This window comes from Poeciliopsis prolifica, unplaced genomic scaffold, assembly GCF_027474105.1.
Source record: "Poeciliopsis prolifica strain line A6 unplaced genomic scaffold, Auburn_PproV2 SCAFFOLD040, whole genome shotgun sequence".
In the NCBI taxonomy this organism is placed as follows: domain Eukaryota; kingdom Metazoa; phylum Chordata; class Actinopteri; order Cyprinodontiformes; family Poeciliidae; genus Poeciliopsis; species Poeciliopsis prolifica.
Window position 1 is genome coordinate 620,106 of NW_026562415.1, and position 20,172 is coordinate 640,277.

General features: G+C 41.4%; 2 long non-coding RNA genes across 2 annotated transcripts; both read right to left on the reverse strand.

Annotated features, from left to right (window-relative positions):
• Positions 1 to 1,852: 1,852 nt before the first annotated feature.
• Positions 1,853 to 3,202, reverse strand: LOC129375612 (uncharacterized). Its single transcript, XR_008607654.1, has 2 exons — positions 2,905 to 3,202; positions 1,853 to 2,333 (listed from the first exon to the last, which is right to left on the reverse strand). It is a non-coding gene; the product is annotated as an uncharacterized LOC129375612 (long non-coding RNA).
• A 4,610-nt stretch (positions 3,203 to 7,812) lies between these two features.
• On the reverse strand, positions 7,813 to 9,540 carry LOC129375598 (uncharacterized). Its single transcript, XR_008607651.1, has 4 exons — positions 9,403 to 9,540; positions 8,770 to 8,819; positions 8,511 to 8,668; positions 7,813 to 8,048 (listed from the first exon to the last, which is right to left on the reverse strand). It is a non-coding gene; the product is annotated as an uncharacterized LOC129375598 (long non-coding RNA).
• Positions 9,541 to 20,172: the final 10,632 nt, after the last annotated feature.

The following is a 20,172-nucleotide window of genomic DNA, read 5'->3' on the forward strand; positions in this document are numbered from 1 at the left end:
GAGAGCAGGTGCTCCCACCCGCATCCATGTGACCTACAGGAAGGATTTCAATTTCAACAGAAGATGTGAACACATCCACCGTTCATTTGTACTTCTTTGTTTTTTATGTTTTATAACTTTTTGTTGATGTAAAAGGCATTTATTTATCCTGGTTCTGCTTTTCTGAGGGACATTACTTCTATTTTTGTTCACAGTTTTTTCTCTATGTTTTTCATTTACCTTCTCATTATTGCATTACTTTTATTCCAGTTTGTTTAAACACCATCAAAAGTCAATATTTTCCATGAGGTAAAGAGACAACATACCACATGGGGATTTAAGTTAATTTTGATTATTATGGGTTACATTAAACACTTTCCCCGACATTGTGGTTTTTCACAGCTTTGTTGATACGAGTCCGTATACAAGCACTGCAAGAAGGATTTTTTTATTGATCTTCTACAATGTGAGAATTTTCAGATAAACTGAATTTTGGGGTTTCATGATCAAAATTAGTTGAGATAAACAACTGAATACTACTCTGTGTGAAATGAATCTATAGCCTGTATGGTCTCGCTTTTAAAGAAAAGCACTTTTTGAATGTTTAAAATGATTTTTTTGGCCCCTGCTTCTGCTGTAGTAACAAAATCAACAGATGGAGTCGACTATTTTTTCACATATTGTCGATCTTTCTATAATCGCCCTGGGTGAGCTTAATGTGCAGGAAGATTCTGAGAATTGACACACAAGTTTTCAGCCTCGATTTTGCTTACGCAAACATTGAAAGGAAGGACATGTACTGACAAGGAGTAAATATTTAAGTAACTTCTTTCAAAGGAAGAAGTAATCTATGAGGATACATCTAGCAGTGGTCCTGCCAACAAAGTGCAGCTGTCTTGCTGCTGGCAATCTCCAGGTTAAATCTCTAGCCAAGAGAAGCAAGTAAACGACATTTCTGGTAAATGAGTGTTGTTCGGATGTGCATGTCATCATTGAGTTTTGGGAGCGGCAACAGATGCAACCTCACACAGTAGGTTGTTAATGGCTCGTAAAACGGAGGGATGGTGGACACAAAACCACAACGTAAATGAAGAAATGTGCAAGATGATAAAGTCCCAGTTCTGACTGTCAGATCTGAAAACTGCACCTAAAAACAATTGGATCAGTCAGTATTTTCCAATCTGTCATCTGTTCCTTCCTCTTTTCGAGTCGTCTTGAGCATCTGTCCTCCTCTTTTTCTCTCTATCAAAAAAGGATTCAAATAAATGTCAACAAGTTAATATTAAAAGTGTTTCTCAGAACTAGAAGACCAAACTGTAGTTTTTGAGAACTCGATGAGGCATGGGTAGCAAAATGTGAAATACAGAGGCTTTGAGTCAACGCCGATGAGTGGTCTTGTGTCACATGACAATTTCAGCGCTGCCAAGATAGCTTTCACCTTTAAAAGATAATTAAAAAAAGATTTCCCCACCCACTACTTCTTAAAACCAGTTGGTGTAGGTTTCAAGCATTCATTGACACACAAAAGCACGTTCTATAGGTTCAACACTGTTGCGTCAATAATCTGATGATTCACTATCCAAGATTTCTATCTGCTCTTATTGGTTTTCCATTTTTTGTTTCCTGAACCTATAAAAAATCAGCAGAACTACAGTAAGTACACAGAACAACAGTCCAGAGTAGAAACCAGTTCAACAACTATTTTCACAAAAGGTATCAAAGAGATAAATTTCTCTCCCCATAAATTAAGCTGCTATTGCGCAGTTCTTTTTTCTTCAGACTTTGTCTGGACCTGTCTAAGCTGTTTGTCACAGTCCTGGACTGGTTTACTGCTCCTATAAACCATGTAAGAGAGGTTATGATAAATTTACACTTGTTAAATGATTCAAAAGAAGGTATTTTATTTCAGAAATGGCTACAAAAACATTCTGGTTTTAGTGCAAATTGTTCAGTAGTGCTCCTACATCTGTTGCAGCTTTCTAGTTGCTCTGAAAAATAGCTGCACGACATTTTTTGGTTTTTTTAACAGTAGACAAAGAAACAGACAAAACATCCCCAGGGAAGAAAAATATGTACAGTCCAAGTCTCTTTGAAGCGAAGCAAAGATCCAACATCACAAAGTTCCTCGTCAGCCAATGTTTCTAGTCACAGATGCTCTTTGCATGTGGGCCCCGGGGGGCATCTGCCTCTGTGTCTGCTGGTCCAGTCCGTGGATGTAGTGGTGGTTCTGAGCGTACATGAGTCCCCCGAAGGAGTCAGCAATCCCATAAATAAATGCCAATAAGGAAAGTGCAGTTCCAATGGCGTAGAGCTTGAGTATCGCAGCAGCCACCATGATGGCCATGCTTGGTCACCTTCAACAACAAAAACAAAACTTCACGTTATACGTTTTCACCAGCAACATCTAAAACTTGAGATGTGAAGGTTGAGCATAAATACAATCCAGTGTGACAGGTAGACTTCATAAGTCACCGTTGAGCACCTGAACTGACTCCATAAGAAAAGAGTAAATCAGAGAATCAGTCACCAGCTCCAGAGAGGCTGTGAGGAAATACATCTCACTTACCAAAAATCTGACTTTTGTAGCTGAAAGAACACATGGAGCATCTCACAAAGTTGCATAATTAGGTGCTCAAGTAAGATAAGCACAAAACTGAACTTTTTAATACACAACAACAAAACCATTGATCACTGATGACATGGTGCTGTAGGAAAGCTGTGAGAGTTTGACAATAAATGTGTACAGATGCTCTCCGAATCCAGTCTGGATGGGTCAGGATGGTTCTCAACGTAATCACAAGGAGCCAACACCAAACGCGACAGCAACACGCAGAGCGAGGTTTGTGAAATAAAACGGAAGAGCTGACAAACTGTTTACCAGACAGCGAGAGGAGCCTGCAGTGAGGATCGCTGAAATTCACTCACCAGCGATCAGCAGATGTTTCTATGTTCGCTTTCTCCTCGGCTGTTGCGCGGGGAGCCGAACCGAACCGAACCGAACAGTTGAAAAAGTCCGTGTGAAAGTCTGAGCACAGAAGTGGGCTGAGCTGCTGCTGCTGCTGCTGCAGCCTATCGTGTAACAGTAACTTCCTGACGGGTTTTTCCACTGGAGTTTTTTTTTTCTTTCTCTCTAAAACATCTCATTAAAAGTCGCATTCAAATCATCGGTCGTTTATTTCTGAGTCATTCAGCAGTCATGACATGATTTAATGATTCTGTGCAGTTATCATTAACCAAATGAAAGAAGACATGTATTATTTTTGCCCTCCCTAGAGAAGCATGCCACTGCATAAAAATGTAGGTGACCCACATTCTTGACTTTCCCCTCAACTTTTCACTGTGACCAGAGCTGGAGCAAAAAGCCAAGATGCCCCAAGAAGATTTGTTTTTTAAGGGGAGCAACCTCCAAAACAGGGCTTCCACATCAGAGCTTGATTGAGAGAAGGTATGTCTGTTATTTAGCCTAAAAATAAATGACAAATATATTGATTTGACTGCTGACTTCTTGTGCTAGGTCCCCACAATCTGAACACTTCATGAAAACATGTAAGACTGATGTTCACAGTTTTTAACAAGCAAGAAAAAACCCCAACTAGGTTGTAAATATCAACCATTATTAGGAGGGTTTGAAAATACTCCTAATTCTGAAAGGTAGACAGCAGATCCAAGTTAATGTGGACGGTAGAGTATTATTTGAAATATATTTCTTGTCGTAAAAGTTTTTGAAAAGTGAGCGTTTGGGTCAGGTAATTATCTTTCGTTTTATCTTTTACTCCGTCTAACCGAATAAAACTTGACTTCTAAAGTCTGCTTAGGTTAAATTTGAGGGGAAAAAAATCATCTAAGCTACAACAGGCCTGGCTGACCTAAAAGAGACCTACATGGAAAGTGTTGAAAGGCTCACTTGTCTGTGCATGTCACTTTCCAGATGTTTCACAGTTTGATTGGGAACATGCACTGGCATTTTATGAGCTAGGAGTGCCGTTTGGCTTCATCCAAATTTGATTTTTAATGCACCATTTATTGTTATTATTATACTTTATTTCATTTTGCCTTTTTGGTCACCCTTAAATGATTCAGAATATTGTTCAAAGTTAACTATGAAGCAAATATAAACTGGTTAAAGAAAAGTTTATTTTTTAGGGTATTTTTTTAATTATTAAGGAAAGAGCGGCACAAACCAGTATCTTCCTTTGTGGACAGGTAGCTGCCTCTCAAATCAAATAACTTTAAAACAATTGAATTTCAAAAGTCAAACCCGAGTCAGTCTCTCACCAGCTGTTGCTACTGTTATTAGGCCCGAGGGCTCGATTAAATTTTACACATGAGGGCTTTGGAAAGTTCTTTTGCATGTAATCCTGGCTCACACAAAAACAGAGAAAAAGGCCATAAAATGAGAATGTCACTCATTGCAGTGGGAAGATAAACAACGTTGAATCAAGAAAAAGGAACTTGCTTTAACACTTAGCAAAAGTGTTAAAACTTCAGATTTTTGGAATTAACCACAGGCATTGTTCTTTTGTAAAAAAACAAAACAAAAAAACAATGCTCTAAGAAAAGCATCATATGACGCACATAAAAATGTGTTTAGTATTAAGTTACTTTTAGTTTAGGTTGCTTCCATTATTAAGCTTATTGCAAGTTTGGCAGCACAACAATATGTATACCAACTGGATTTCGTGTCTTTCATTCTGGAGACGTATGTTTGAACATCGTTTTTCGGTTGAGTTCAATTAATTTCCAGTCACAAGGCACTTTACAAAAACAGTTCCAAGTCACTGTCAGGTATGCAGAAAAGCACAAAAAAAATTCTTATTCATATAAAATCATACAGAAAGCTTAGATTTCAAAGCATATATGAAGCAAGATATTGTCATTTTAAATGAAAAAACCCAATAGGTCAAAAGTCATGCACCTGGAAGAAAGCACAATTGAGTCACCGTCTTTGCAGCAATACCTCTTGCTCACAGGTTTAATCCTGAAGTACATTGCTGACTCTACTGCAGTCCTTCATACTGAAAGACTTTCATAGCAGAAGGGAGTTCTTCCCTTTCAACAAGAAGAAATCTCCAGTCCAACAAGAGTCAGTGTGACCCGGCGTCTTTCACAATCAGCAGGAAGTTTGAGAGAAGCAAAAGCAAGCACAGAAAAAAAAAACGAACTAAAGACAGGTCAATGAGCTGTTTGTGTCAGAAAGAAAATCTGTTTATGTAGAGTTGATAGCAGTAGTAAGTCTGTCTCTTATCAATAGTAAAATGGGAGAAATACAAATGAACAATATCTATCAATCATCATGTCCTGACTGAATATCTGCGTGAATCAAAATGGAAATAGTCTGGAGGGGGACAACCTCTAGAGTTTTTCCTTTTCGTTTAAAGCAGTGAGAAACTTTTCATTGTTGGAGCATCTATGGCCTGTTTGAGTGACTAACATTGAAAATATGAGAACACAAAGCAAGGTTTCACTTCCTTGTGTGAGGAAATAAAAGAAGAAGACTCATTAGCAAGAAAGTTGAAGTTCACTCTGACTTATGCCAAAAGAATGAAAGTGTATTAGACAGACACACACTCATTCACACTGTCCAGAAAAGATTAGCTCAGACTTGCAGAGTAAAAATTCCCTTTCACAGTCCGTTCACCCTTTCAGAACCCTGAGCATGATGAAATTAAGCAGACATGATGTTGTTTTACTCCTCAGCTAGCAGGCACTGTTCCAAACCTCCTGAAGCTCCTCTAATGATAAATGGTAATAATTTCTACTTGGAAGAATTTGCTCTCTGTAGAGAAAAGTTTAATGATCAGCATCAACGGCGTCAGAGTAACTGTACCGTTTTAGATTTTAGGAAGGATCAAGTCTCATGATTTCCTGTGCCTGAAAACCCAGAGTTGCGCAACAGCCTTCGAGTCTGCAGTCTGAAAACCACTAAATGAAAATGCGATCCAACTGAATCAGGCTAAATCAACACCAAATAAAACAGCAGTGTTGAGTAAATGATTGTATTAAACATACACGTCTTTGTTGTACATTTCCCAGCCAGCACACCTAGGTGGGCCCCATATGGGATATAAGTGGGCAGGCAATATGGGTCCCAAAAGGGTTTGTCCACGGTTTCCATGGTGGCCCCACATGGGTTTGCCCAAGTAGATTTTTATGGGTGCTAACTGGGCTTTCAGTGGGTCCCACATGGTTAACTCACATGAGGCCCATCTGTGGCCCACTAGGGTGCTGTCAAGAATATTTACGTGGGTCCCAATTGGGTCTGAACTGGGCTAGAATATGGGTAACAAGTGGGTTTGTCCACGGTTTTCATGGTGGCCCCACATGGGTTTGCCCAAGTAAATTTTTATGGGTGCTGACTGGGTTTTCAGTGGGGCCCATGTGGTTAACTTACATGAGGCTCATCTGTGGCCCACTAGGGTGCTGTCAGGAATATTTACCTGGGTCCCAATTGGGTCTGAACTGGGCTAGAATATGGGTAACAAGTGGGTTTGTCCACGGTTTCCATGGTGGCCCCACATGGGTTTGCCCAGGTTGATTTCAATGGGTGCTAACTGGGTTTTCAGTGGGTCCCACATGGTTAACTTACATGAGGCTCATCTGTGGCCCACTAGGGTGCTGTCAGGAATATTTACCTGGGTCCCAATTGGGTCTGAACTGGGCTAGAATATGGGTAACAAGTGGGTTTGTCCACGGTTTCCATGGTGGCCCCACATGGGTTTGCCCAGGTTGATTTCAATGGGTGCTGACTGGGTTTTCAGTGGGGCCCATGTGGTTAACTTACATGAGGCTCATCTGTGGCCCACTAGGGTGCTGTCAGGAATATTTACCTGGGTCCCAATTGGGTCTGAACTGGGCTAGAATATGGGTAACAAGTGGGTTTGTCCACGGTTTCCATGGTGGCCCCACATGGGTTGCCCAGGTTGATTTCAATGGGTGCTAACTGGGTTTTCAGTGGGTCCCACATGGTTAACTTACATGAGGCTCATCTGTGGCCCACTAGGTGCTGTCAGGAATATTTACCTGGGTCCCAATTGGGTCTGAACTGGGCTAGAATATGGGTAACAAGTGGGTTTGTCCACGGTTTCCATGGTGGCCCCACATGGGTTTGCCCAGGTTGATTTCAATGGGTGCTAACTGGGTTTTCAGTGGGTCCCACATGGTTAACTTACATGAGGCTCATCTGTGGCCCACTAGGGTGCTGTCAGGAATATTTACCTGGGTCCCAATTGGGTCTGAACTGGGCTAGAATATGGGTAACAAGTGGGTTTGTCCACGGTTTCCATGGTGGCCCCACATGGGTTTGCCCAGGTTGATTTCAATGGGTGCTGACTGGGCTTTCAGCGGGACCCAGATGCCTTAATCCTGTAGGAACAATTCTCATCTAACCTGGATGTGAATTACATTCATAGATATGCAATCTTGATCAACAATCCAAAGTCTAGCTTAAAACGTGTTCAAATAAAAAATAAAAAAAAAGAGATGAAAAATTTATTTTGCTCAAGGCTTTTATTTAGTAATTTAAAATATTGTCAGGAGTTATTTTTTACCTCACTACAGCAATTATTAGAACTTCATTAATACTCAGGAATGGTGCCACAAAAAGAAATCTGCAATTATTCACGACATCTTTGAAAATAACAGAAGCTAGTTTACTATAACAAACTTATAAACAGATCTATAAATATATATCTATAGATGCACACAATAAAGACACCTACATATTTCCTACAGGTCTATAAATGTATACATCTAAATACTATCTATATAACTTTATACACGTATATTCACATTGATACACACAATGTGAATATACACACCTATGTAGATCTTTCACAATACATTCTTGTTAAACATTTTTAAAAATAACCTACATGCCATATGCATGCTTAAATTTGAAATCTCTCATACTTTACTGAAACTGTCCATCTTGAAAGACCTCCCCAACCTGAGTTTGAACTGGCAGTCTCTCTAGTCTATTTCCACTTCCACTCGGGCTCCAGTAAACCACTTCGAGAGTCTTTGCTGTATGCTTGTGTGATTCTGTAGATGGATAATTTCTTTTAAGTCCCCTGAAATAACAAGCAAAGGTAGAAATTGTATTAGTGTTTCATTTTAGCACAATGTAACATTCATGAGATTTGCATCTCCCCCTTCATGGGGCAAAAATGCTTGCAGAGATATGCCATAATCAAAAGGACTCTTGAGTCATCATTATTATGTACAGAAAACTATATTCTTACTGTAAATTTAAAATATATCCATCTATATAAATCAACTACTAGGTTCTATCGTGGTTTTGTGGTTTTTTAATATTGTTTGAAATGCAAACAATATTACCTTCAAATTTTTAAGTTCTTAACAACAGTGAAAGAATACTGTTCAAATAAAACCAAAAATTGAAGACTCAATTTTTAACCTAAAAACATTACTAAAATAAAACAAAAGAATAAAACAACCAAAATAAATTAACATATGTTTAAGAAAGAAAAGTGAAAAAAAAAAGTTACTCTGACAATAAAACTGATATTTACCATACAAAACATCAAAGAGACGCAGGTCCAAGAGCTTGTTTCCAATGTTGGCCAAAAAGGTTGAACTGGACTTCCAGTTCATGGGACATGAGGAATCGCACAGCTGGTTGTATTGTGTCATCTAAGGATGCTCCTCCAATTTCTGTAGCCATGGCAACCTTAAGTACAATGACAATAACAGGACAACATTTTGTTTTTGTTCATCAGTTTGTCATTATATCACTCTTATGTGCTTAATTTCACTAACATATTAATCTACCTTTTTCAAATCATTATAAAGTGATCTTCACACGCTGATCCTCTTGAAGCCTGCAAAAATATATATTTTATTAGTGCAATATAACATTTAGACTTTTCAAAAAATTTAAAAAATTAAGGCAAAACAGCCTTTGTATGGATTAACTACTGAAGCCTTATATTGTAAACACTGAACAGTTTTGCAATTATCCTAATTTCTTTGTTAACGTGACAGGACTAAGACAGTAGTATTACTCTTAAGAGAAGTTTTAGAAAATCACTATAAATGTAACTAATAAAGCCTAAAACATTGTACATATAAAAAAATTAGAGCTACAATTAAATATAAGTACATTTCACATAACTGCTAGCTAAATATTGCAAAAATATCAAAAAGAATTTCTTCATCTTTCAATATTTGTTTCAGGCTTGGCCACTGATTGACATGATGGGTTTCAATTTACGGACCCACATGCAGTAACCACACGTTGGATAGGGATGAGTGAGTGATTTATTTACAACAGGACAAAATAAAATCTATTTCCCGGACATCAGCGGAAGGGTGAGGACCACTCGACCAGGTTGGCCTGAAACGAGAACTTAGTTATGACGGGCTTAGAATGAGTGATCGGAGGGGAAACAGGAACAGGCTTACTTCGGTGCGGGTCTTTCGAGGCGTGGGTGTGAGATGCCAGGTTCCTGAGAGAGGGTGTGCAGCGGTTCCGAAGGTAAATGCGAGGTGGGAATGGAAGAGAGCTGGAAGCTCGAAGGGTGGAGTGGAGGCAGTGGAATCGGCGAGCGAGCAGGCAGGTATTCACTGGTGAGTTCTCGAATGAGGCGACAAAACCCCTAGGATCGAACAAACACAGAGACCAGGTGACTTCTAGTAGACACAGAAACGTTCTCAGAAAACTGTTCACAACAGGAGAGGCCAGAGTGACTACCGGTGTATGCAACCATCTAGCATACACCAGTAGAATCTTCAGTCAATCTAGCGTAGACTGAAGATTCTGCTGCTCCTCCACCTGTGCCAAGCTCCACGGGCTCCTCACAAAGATCCTCGCTGAAATAAGATGCGACACTCACATACACACACAGGAACCCTGACACTGATGACTACTCTAGACCAACACAATAGCGGCAGATTGAAATAAACTCTGACATAACAAAACGCTTTAAAGTGTCACACAACAATTAAAAAAAGAATTTAAAAATATGAACTACAATGCCTTCATCCTATTTACAAAAAACCTTTTAGGCCAATATACTGAAACCACATGGGCCCCATATAGTGTTCCCATTTCTGTCCCATGCCCAGTTAGCCCACGTTAATGCTGAATTGGGCCCATACATTTAACCCAATTGAGCCAACAATATGAGTCCCATTTCGGTTAACCTTTTGAGCCTCACGCAGTTGGCCCAGATAAAACCCATGCCCTCTTATCATTACCTATATAGCCCAAAGCTAAACGATTCAATGCAGTTTTATTGAAAAAAACGACAATAATAATCTTGCATGGGTCCCAGCCAACCAGCCTGAATCCATACATGAGACCCACCCATGCATGCTGATGTGACTGTGAGAAAGATTATTAAAAGCCCAAGTACATAGAATGAAAGCACAATAGTTACTCTTTTTAAATCATACAAATGGTTTTATTGTGTCCAGACACTTTGTAACAACCTCTGCTAGCAACATAGATTCTTCAGTGAACCGATTTCATTCTGCCTCGTTGGCGCTCAAATGAACCAATGGCAGCTCAACAAATAGAATGGCGGCGGTATTTGAAAATGGTTTGGCCCACAACGCTGCGTTTGAAATCGGTCTGCACTAAAATCTGCTTATTGTGTGTAGCTGTGTGTGTTAGCAATATCAGAAAAAGTATCACCCTAAAGAAAAGCAAAAATAACAATAACAATTAAGTCTCTTTTGGGATACTGTCGTCCGATTTGTTACGAGCAACAATTTTTTTAACAAGCGATTTAAAATCTCTCCCTAAAATTTGGTACTAGGTAAAACAGAAGAAATGTACTTACAGATTCTTTCGTAGATCAGCCGGCAGACTCCGCGCCAACGGACTGATGAAGAGAACAGGCTTGATTTTGAAACCGCATATCCATCCGCGGGTCATTTTACGTTTTCCAAGAAACACAAGATTAATTTTTGAGAGTGCTACATCGGTTAACAAATGTAAACCGATGTAGCAAAAGTTCTCAATGTAAATAAATACATTTCGTTGTCCTCCTTATTCAAATATGTTTTGGAACTATTTTCTTCAGTGGATGTGTAAAGTGCCTACCGGTACTTCAATTCACCAACCTTTATTGGCAACGGTGCCTCAGAGCAAACAATGAACAAAAAGGTAATTGGAACCAAATAAATTATTAACAGAAATGTTACGTTTTTTTATTTTTTATTTTTATTTATACTGATGACTTGGAAAATGTTGTATATGAAAAAAACAGATGCTCAAAATTTTACTCTTGTCTCTCACTTGCTATATGAGTTTTGTTTATTTTCTAAACATTTTGTATATTTTTCACAATGGTCTGATCTGAACTATTTGTCCAAATAAAAATTTAAATCTTGCTGCGAACAGGCTGCAGTAAACTCTATGGATGTCTAAACATCCAATTGATAAAAAATAATAATAAAAATAAAATAAAAAGTTATTATTATTAAAAATAAAACAAGGACTAAAGCTCAACCATGACCACTCTGTGCTTAATTTTGAGTAAGCACCAGAATATGAGTTTACGTATATATTTCAAACAGATTATTTCAAAAAAATGTTTTAAGACATTCAGACTGCAATAATAAAATGAAAAAAAAGTTAGGGGTTCAAAGTGTAGCAAGAGCAATACTGAACTGGCTTTTGCTTTGACATACAGTGAAAAGTTTGAAAGTGACAGGGTAACCACATTGTCGATTAAAATGTTCTACAATTTTGTCCCATTTAGACCATGAAAAAAAGTACTAGGGGCTACATTTTCCTGCCCAGGTCCAACCCATGTATGGTTAGCCCATGCTCATGTCATGTTAGTTTAATGTGGACAGCCACATTGGGCTTCTCATGTGGGGCCCATGATACTGAAACCACATGGGCCCCAAATAGTGTTGCCCATTTCTGTCCCATTTCCAGTTAGCCCACATTGTTGCTGAATAGGGCCCATACATTTAGCCCAAATGGGCCAGCCCATAGGGGTCCCATTTTAGTTAACCATATGTGTCCCATGAGGTTTGCCCAGATAAAACCCATGACCACTCATTACCCATATGGCCTACTACAAACCCAAGGGGGGCCCACTCATGCGTACTGGCTTGGAGACTGGACTGGACTGTTCTAGCATAAAATAATAACATGAAAAAATGTTAAGGGTTCAAAGTGTGGCTAGAGCAATACTGAACTGGTTTAAAAAAATAAAGCATTGTAGAATTATTTTAAATGTTTTAATATCCTGGTCCTCTGGAAGCCTAGTGTTTGTAAATGAGCCAGGCATAGATATCACACAGTGAACATGTTTTAGGTTCAAACATTAGGAAGACATGGATGTTCTGTTCTATCAGCAAAATATATCCTTGGGTGATCTCCAAGACGAGGTCACCTTCGTCCTGGAGACCTCGACAATGGTCAAGGTCACCAACCTTTACTATCGTCGAGGTTTCCTACAAGGAAAAAATTAAATTCTACAATTTACCTTACATCAACTCCATTAGAGGCCAGCTGAGTAACAATTGCCTTGGCAAAGACTATAAAGCTGACATCTCGGGTAATTCTTTCCAAGTTTTGAGAATCTTGCTCTTGCAGCTTTTGCTTTGACATACAGTCAAAATTTTGAAAGTGACAGATTAACTACAGGGGTTGGACAATGAAACTGAAACACCTGGTTTTAGACCACAATAACTTATTAGCGTGGTGTAGGGCCTCCTTTTGAGGCCAATACAGCATCAATTCGTCTTGGACAAGTATGGGGCCAAGGGAATGCCATGATATGGCAGCCCACACCATCAATGATCCACCCCCATGCTTCACTCTGGCATACAACACTCTGGCTGGAATGCATCTTTGGGGCTTCTCCACACCGTAACTCTCCCGGATGTGGGGAAAACAGTAAAGGTAGACTCATCAGAGAACAATACATGTTTCACATTGTCCACAGCACAAGATTTTCGCTCCTTGCACCATTGAAACCGACGTTTGGCATTGATACGAGTGACCAAAAGTTTGGCTATAGCAGCCCGGCTGTGTATATTGACCATGTGGAGCTCCCGACGGACAGTTTTGGTGGAAACAGGAGAGTTGAGGTGCACATTTAATTCTACCGTGATTTGGGCACCGTGGTTTTATGTTTTTGGGATACAATCCGGGTTAGCACCCAAACATCTCTTTGAGACAGCTTCGTCTTGCATCCACAGTTAATCCTGTTAGATGTGGTTCGTCATTCTTGGTGGTATGCTGACATTACCCTGGATACTGTGGCTCTTGATAATCACAAAGACTTGCTGTCTTGGTGAACAATTTTCCTCTTTTGCACTCCAGTATGTCCCAAATAATGTTATGTGCATTGCAATATTTTGAGCAAAACTGTGCTCTTACCCTGCTAATTGGACCTTCACACTCTGCTCTTACTGTTGCAATGTGCAATTCATGAAGATTGGCCACCAGGCTAGTCCAATTCAGGCATGAAACCTCCCACACTAAAATGAGAGGTGTTTCAGTTTCATTGTCCAACCCCTGTACATTGTTCTACAATTTTGTCTCATTTAGCCCACTTAAAAAAGGACTGGGGTCTAAATATCCACACCAAGGTCCAACCCATATATGGTCAGCCCATGCTGATGTCATGTGGGTTCAATGTGGTCTGCCCACATGGGCTTCCCATGTTGGGCCCATGATACTGAAACCACATGGGCCCCATATACTGTTGCCCAGTACTATCCCATTCCCAGATAGCCCACTTAAAAAAGGACTGGGGCCTACATATCCACACCCAGGTCTAACCCATATATGGTCAGCCCATGCTGATGTCATGTGGGTTCAATGTGGTCTGCCCACATGGGCTTCCCATGTTGGGCCCATGATACTAGAACCACATGGGCCCCACATACTGTTGCCCAGTACTATCCCATTCCCAGATAGCCCACTTAAAAAAGGACTGGGGCCTACATATCCACACCCAGGTCTAACCCATATATGGTCAGCCCATGCTGATGTCATGTGGGTTCAATGTGGTCAGCCCACATGGGCTTTCCATGTTGGGCCATGATACTAGAACCACATGGGCCCCACATACTGTTGCCCAGTACTATCCCATTCCCAGATAGCCCACTTAAAAAAGGACTGGGGCCTACATATCCACACCCAGGTCTAACCCATATATGGTCAGCCATGCTGATGTCATGTGGGTTCAATGTGGTCAGCCCACATGGGCTTTCCATGTTGGGCCCATGATACTAGAACCACATGGGCCCCACATACTGTTGCCCAGTACTATCCCATTCCCATATAGCCCACTTAAAAAAGGACTGGGGCCTACATATCCACACCAGGTCTAACCCATATATGGTCAGCCCATGCTGATGTCATGTGGGTTCAATGTGGTCAGCCCACATGGGCTTCCATGTTGGGCCCATGATACTAGAACCACATGGGCCCCACATACTGTTGCCCAGTACTATCCCATTCCCAGATAGCCCACTTAAAAAGGACTGGGGCCCACATATCCACACCCAGGTCTAACCCATATATGGTCAGCCCATGCTGATGTCATGTGGGTTCAATGTGGTCAGCCCACATGGGCTTCCCATGTTGGGCCCATGAACTAGAACCACATGGGCCCCACATACTGTTGCCCAGTACTATCCCATTCCCAGATAGCCCACTTAAAAAAGGACTGGGGCCTACATATCCACACCCAGGTCTAACCCATATATGGTCAGCCCATGCTGATGTCATGTGGGTTCAATGTGGTCAGCCCACATGGGCTTCCATGTTGGGCCCATGATACTAGAACCACATGGGCCCCACATACTGTTGCCCAGTACTATCCCATTCCCAGATAGCCCACTTAAAAAAGGACTGGGGCCCACATATCCACACCCAGGTCTAACCCATATATGGTCAGCCCATGCTGATGTCATGTGGGTTCAATGTGGTCAGCCCACATGGGCTTCCCATGTTGGGCCCATGAACTAGAACCACATGGGCCCCACATACTGTTGCCCAGTACTATCCCATTCCCAGATAGCCCACTTAAAAAAGGACTGGGGCCTACATATCCACACCCAGGTCTAACCCATATATGGTCAGCCCATGCTGATGTCATGTGGGTTCAATGTGGTCAGCCCACATGGGCTTTCCATGTTGGGCCCATGATACTGAAACCACATGGGCCCCACATACTGTTGCCCAGTACTATCCCATTCCCAGATAGCCCACTTAAAAAAGGACTGGGGCCCACATATCCACACCCAGGTCTAACCCATATATGGTCAGCCCATGCTGATGTCATGTGGGTTCAATGTGGTCAGCCCACATGGGCTTCCCATGTTGGGCCCATGAACTAGAACCACATGGGCCCCATACTGTTGCCCAGTACTATCCCATTCCCAGATAGCCCACTTAAAAAAGGACTGGGGCCTACATATCCACACCCAGGTCTAACCCATATATGGTCAGCCCATGCTGATGTCATGTGGGTTCAATGTGGTCAGCCCACATGGGCTTTCCATGTTGGGCCCATGATACTAGAACCACATGGGCCCCACATACTGTTGCCCAGTACTATCCCATTCCCAGATAGCCCACTTAAAAAAGGACTGGGGCCCACATATCCACACCCAGGTCTAACCCATATATGGTCAGCCCATGCTGATGTCATGTGGGTTCAATGTGGTCAGCCCACATGGGCTTCCCATGTTGGGCCCATGATACTGAAACCACATGGGCCCCATACTGTTGCCCAGTACTATCCCATTCCCAGATAGCCCACTTAAAAAAGGACTGGGGCCCACATATCCACACCCAGGTCTAACCCATATATGGTCAGCCCATGCTGATGTCATGTGGGTTCAATGTGGTCTGCCCACATGGGCTTCCCATGTTGGGCCCATGATACTAGAACCACATGGGCCCCACATACTGTTGCCCAGTACTATCCCATTCCCAGATAGCCCACTTAAAAAAGGACTGGGGCCCACATATCCACACCCAGGTCTAACCCATATATGGTCAGCCCATGCTGATGTCATGTGGGTTCAATGTGGTCAGCCCACATGGGCTTCCCATGTTGGGCCCATGATACTAGAACCACATGGGCCCCACATACCGTTGCCCAGTACTATCCCATTCCCAGATAGCCCACTTAAAAAAGGACTGGGGCCCACATATCCACACCCAGGTCTAACCCATATATGTCAGCCCATGCTGATGTCATGTGGGTTCAATGTGGTCTGCCCACATGGGCTTCCCATGTTGGGCCCATGAAACTAGAACCACATGGGCCCCACATACTGTTGCCCAGTACTATCCCATTCCCAGATAGCCCACTTAAAAAAGGACTGGGGCCCACATATCCACACCCAGGTCTAACCCATATATGGTCAGCCCATGCTGATGTCATGTGGGTTCAATGTGGTCAGCCCACATGGGCTTCCCATGTTGGGCCCATGATACTAGAACCACATGGGCCCCACATACTGTTGCCCAGTACTATCCCATTCCCAGATAGCCCACTTAAAAAAGGACTGGGGCCTACATATCCACACCCAGGTCTAACCATATATGGTCAGCCCATGCTGATGTCATGTGGGTTCAATGTGGTCAGCCCACATGGGCTTTCCATGTTGGGCCCATGATACTAGAACCACATGGGCCCCACATACTGTTGCCCAGTACTATCCCATTCCCAGATAGCCCACTTAAAAAAGGACTGGGGCCTACATATCCACACCCAGGTCTAACCCATATATGGTCAGCCCATGCTGATGTCATGTGGGTTCATGTGGTCAGCCCACATGGGCTTTCCATGTTGGGCCATGATACTAGAACCACATGGGCCCACATACTGTTGCCCAGTACTATCCCATTCCCAGATAGCCCACTTAAAAAGGACTGGGGCCCACATATCCACACCCAGGTCTAACCCATATATGGTCAGCCCATGCTGATGTCATGTGGGTTCAATGTGGTCAGCCCACATGGGCTTCCATGTTGGGCCATGATACTGAAACCACATGGGCCCCATATACTGTTGCCCAGTACTATCCCATTCCCAGATAGCCCACTTAAAAAAGGACTGGGGCCCACATATCCACACCCAGGTCTAACCCATATATGGTCAGCCCATGCTGATGTCATGTGGGTTCAATGGTCAGCCCACATGGGCTTCCCATGTTGGGCCCATGATACTGAAACCACATGGGCCCCATATACTGTTCCCCAGTACTATCCCATTCCCAGATAGCCCACTTAAAAACGACTGGGCCCCACATATCCACACCCAGGTCTAACCCATATATGGTCAGCCCATGCTGATGTCATGTGGGTTCAATGTGGTCAGCCCACATGGGCTTCCCATGTTGGGCCCATGAACTAGAACCACATGGGCCCCACATACTGTTGCCCAGTACTATCCCATTCCCAGATAGCCCACTTAAAAAAGGACTGGGGCCCACATATCCACACCCAGGTCTAACCCATATATGGTCAGCCCATGCTGATGTCATGTGGGTCAATGTGGTCAGCCCACATGGGCTTCCCATTTGGGCCCATGATACTGAAACCACATGGGCCCCATATAGTGTGCCCAGTACTATCCCATTCCCAGATAGCCCACCTAGTTGCTGAATAGGGCCCATGCATTTAGCCCATATGGGCCAGCCCATATGGGTCTCATTTTAGGTTAACCATATGTGTCCCATGCAGTTCGCCCAGATAAAACCATGCCACTCATTACCCATGTAGCCCACATCAAACACAAGTGGGGCCCACTCATGCGTGCTGGCTGGGTTTCTTTCAATGCCTCCAAAGCAAAAATAACAAGAATTGGGAGTTTTCTGAAAATTAGTGTGTATGTGGAGTGAAGTAAAAACGTATTCTGTCAGACTTTGGGGTCCCTTCTGAGCAGAAGAAGGTATTTTCTTTCACTTTTTCTGAAAAATCCAAAGACCGTTCTCATCCATTTAGCACCAAGCAAGTTCAAACTTGACAATGAAAGCTTTCATCTACTATCGGTGTTATGTGTCAATGTAAACTGTAAAGCACACTCAATTTACTCTTACTTTGTTAGCTTCAACAATCCAGAACCGTCTTTTAAGAAGGGTTTAAAAAATACACATGCCAGTAATGGAGAAAAAGATGACTAAATGTTCTTATGGTAAATGGTTAGTGTGAGTTAATAAGTAATACATGAGTCATTTTTGAATGCATTGATTTTTAACGTGCGCAGTGCAATGCCTGATTCTTGGCGTCTTTCATCAGCTGCCGCAGTGATCCTGAAAGGCAGCCAGCTCTTCAGATTTCACACACATGCTTCCGTCTGGTTTTTATTACGGTGTCTAGCACACGCAAATTGCGTGTGTTCTCTGAAAGACAAATTGCTCAACATTCAGGCAAAAGTACTCTGCTGCTTGTAGGGTAAAGGCGCTGGATTATTAATTTGAGGTGTGGAACTTCACATTAGTCTTCCCATTAAACTCCATTCATCTTCAGATTAAATCTTATCTGGTTCTCAGCCTATTCTATGGGAAATAACGCATGATGCTGCCACCATTATCTTTAGCTTTCCGGAATGTGGTGAATAGTTTTACAGAAAGGTTAGAAACTTTATTTACTCTTTGCTTTTCAGGGGTGTGTCACATTAATGGCTAGTACAAACCTTAAATAGAACGTCTTGTGGATTCTTTTGTTTTTCAGTTTTTCCACAAATGCCTGTCTTGTGACATTCACACCAAATACCTTTTTTTTTTTTTTTTTGTGGAGTTGTACTGAGATGATGTTGCACACAATTTGATTCTTTTTACTAACTGGGTGACTTTTAAGTAAAACAAGTGGGACTGAGTTTTATTCAAAGAAAGTGACGAACATTTATATTTCTTAAAAGAAAACAAAAATAAATTTTTGAACAACTTGATAATTAAGAATTGCTTCTTCTTGGTCTGCCGATTAAGAACTCAATAAAATGCATGGAAGTTCATGGCTGCAATGTGACAGAATATGAAAATGACTAACGGTGTTGGAAATTGTAAGAGACTATTTTTTAACAGAGCACAAAATTCACAAAATTGAGATCGGTCATCATGATTATTCATAAGGATGTCTAATACTGTGGTAATAACCCCAGGCTGAATCAGTTTGTTTAAAAAAACGGACCAGTTAATTGGAGTAAATTAACTTAAAAAAAACAAAACAAACAAAAAAAAACAATGCAGATGATGAAATTTCTGACTCAGGAAATTAATGATACTCAGTTCATTAATTTGACTCAGTTCAATGCAATGATATGAATAATTCACTAGGTGGCAGCAGTTAACAGTTTGAAACACCAGCAACAACACAACCTGTTCTGTTTTCTATAGCCTGAATAAAATTGAGACTCTAGTTGTAAGTTTCTGTTTAGGTTCTTGCACCTGGAGATATAGTAATATATTAGTTTAAGTGAATATTTTATAACTAAACGATTTTACAGCATTCATATTCAATGGATTAGTACAATGAGTTTTTAAGAAACTTATTTAATTTGATGAAAAGCACCACAGAAAAATTATGATCTTTAGGCAAATGATAAACATATTATTCACTAAATCCACAATTCAGTGTTTTTTGGATTGGTGTGATGTAATATTCTAATTTCATACATATATATTTTTTTCATTAGTTACAAGCAGATATTCATCATAATCAGCAGAAATAAAGATTTGAAAACCTCAATCTGCATGTAATTATGAATATAATCATGTCTCAATTAGTTTGTCATTGAAAAATAAACAATTTCCCAATTCAATAAACCAAAATAAAACCTTTTTATAAAGCTTTTTATGTTTCTTTCTTCTTCAGAGATTCTAAACGAAGAAAAGAGGAATGCATTGACTTTGGTTCATTTCAAGATGTCCAATGTGAAATCAATTCGGATCATCTGAGATGTGTCCGCCATGGTGCCTCTTTTATACAAAAGGAGAACTCTTTCACTGGGATAGCTACTCGCCTGTTCAACCTTCTGACTTCAATTTGTCTCAATGGGTCAGTGGCTGTCCACGCTGCGCACATGATGTTCATTATGCTAAATGTAATCCACTGAGGAGCTGCACATGTGGAATTAAGAGGAGGGCTCTCCTGCATGTGACACTCTTAGATGAAATTAAGTTTGTACCACACTCACTCTGGGAAAGAGCTGGAAAACCTGTCCTTCGAAACCGACAGTCGGT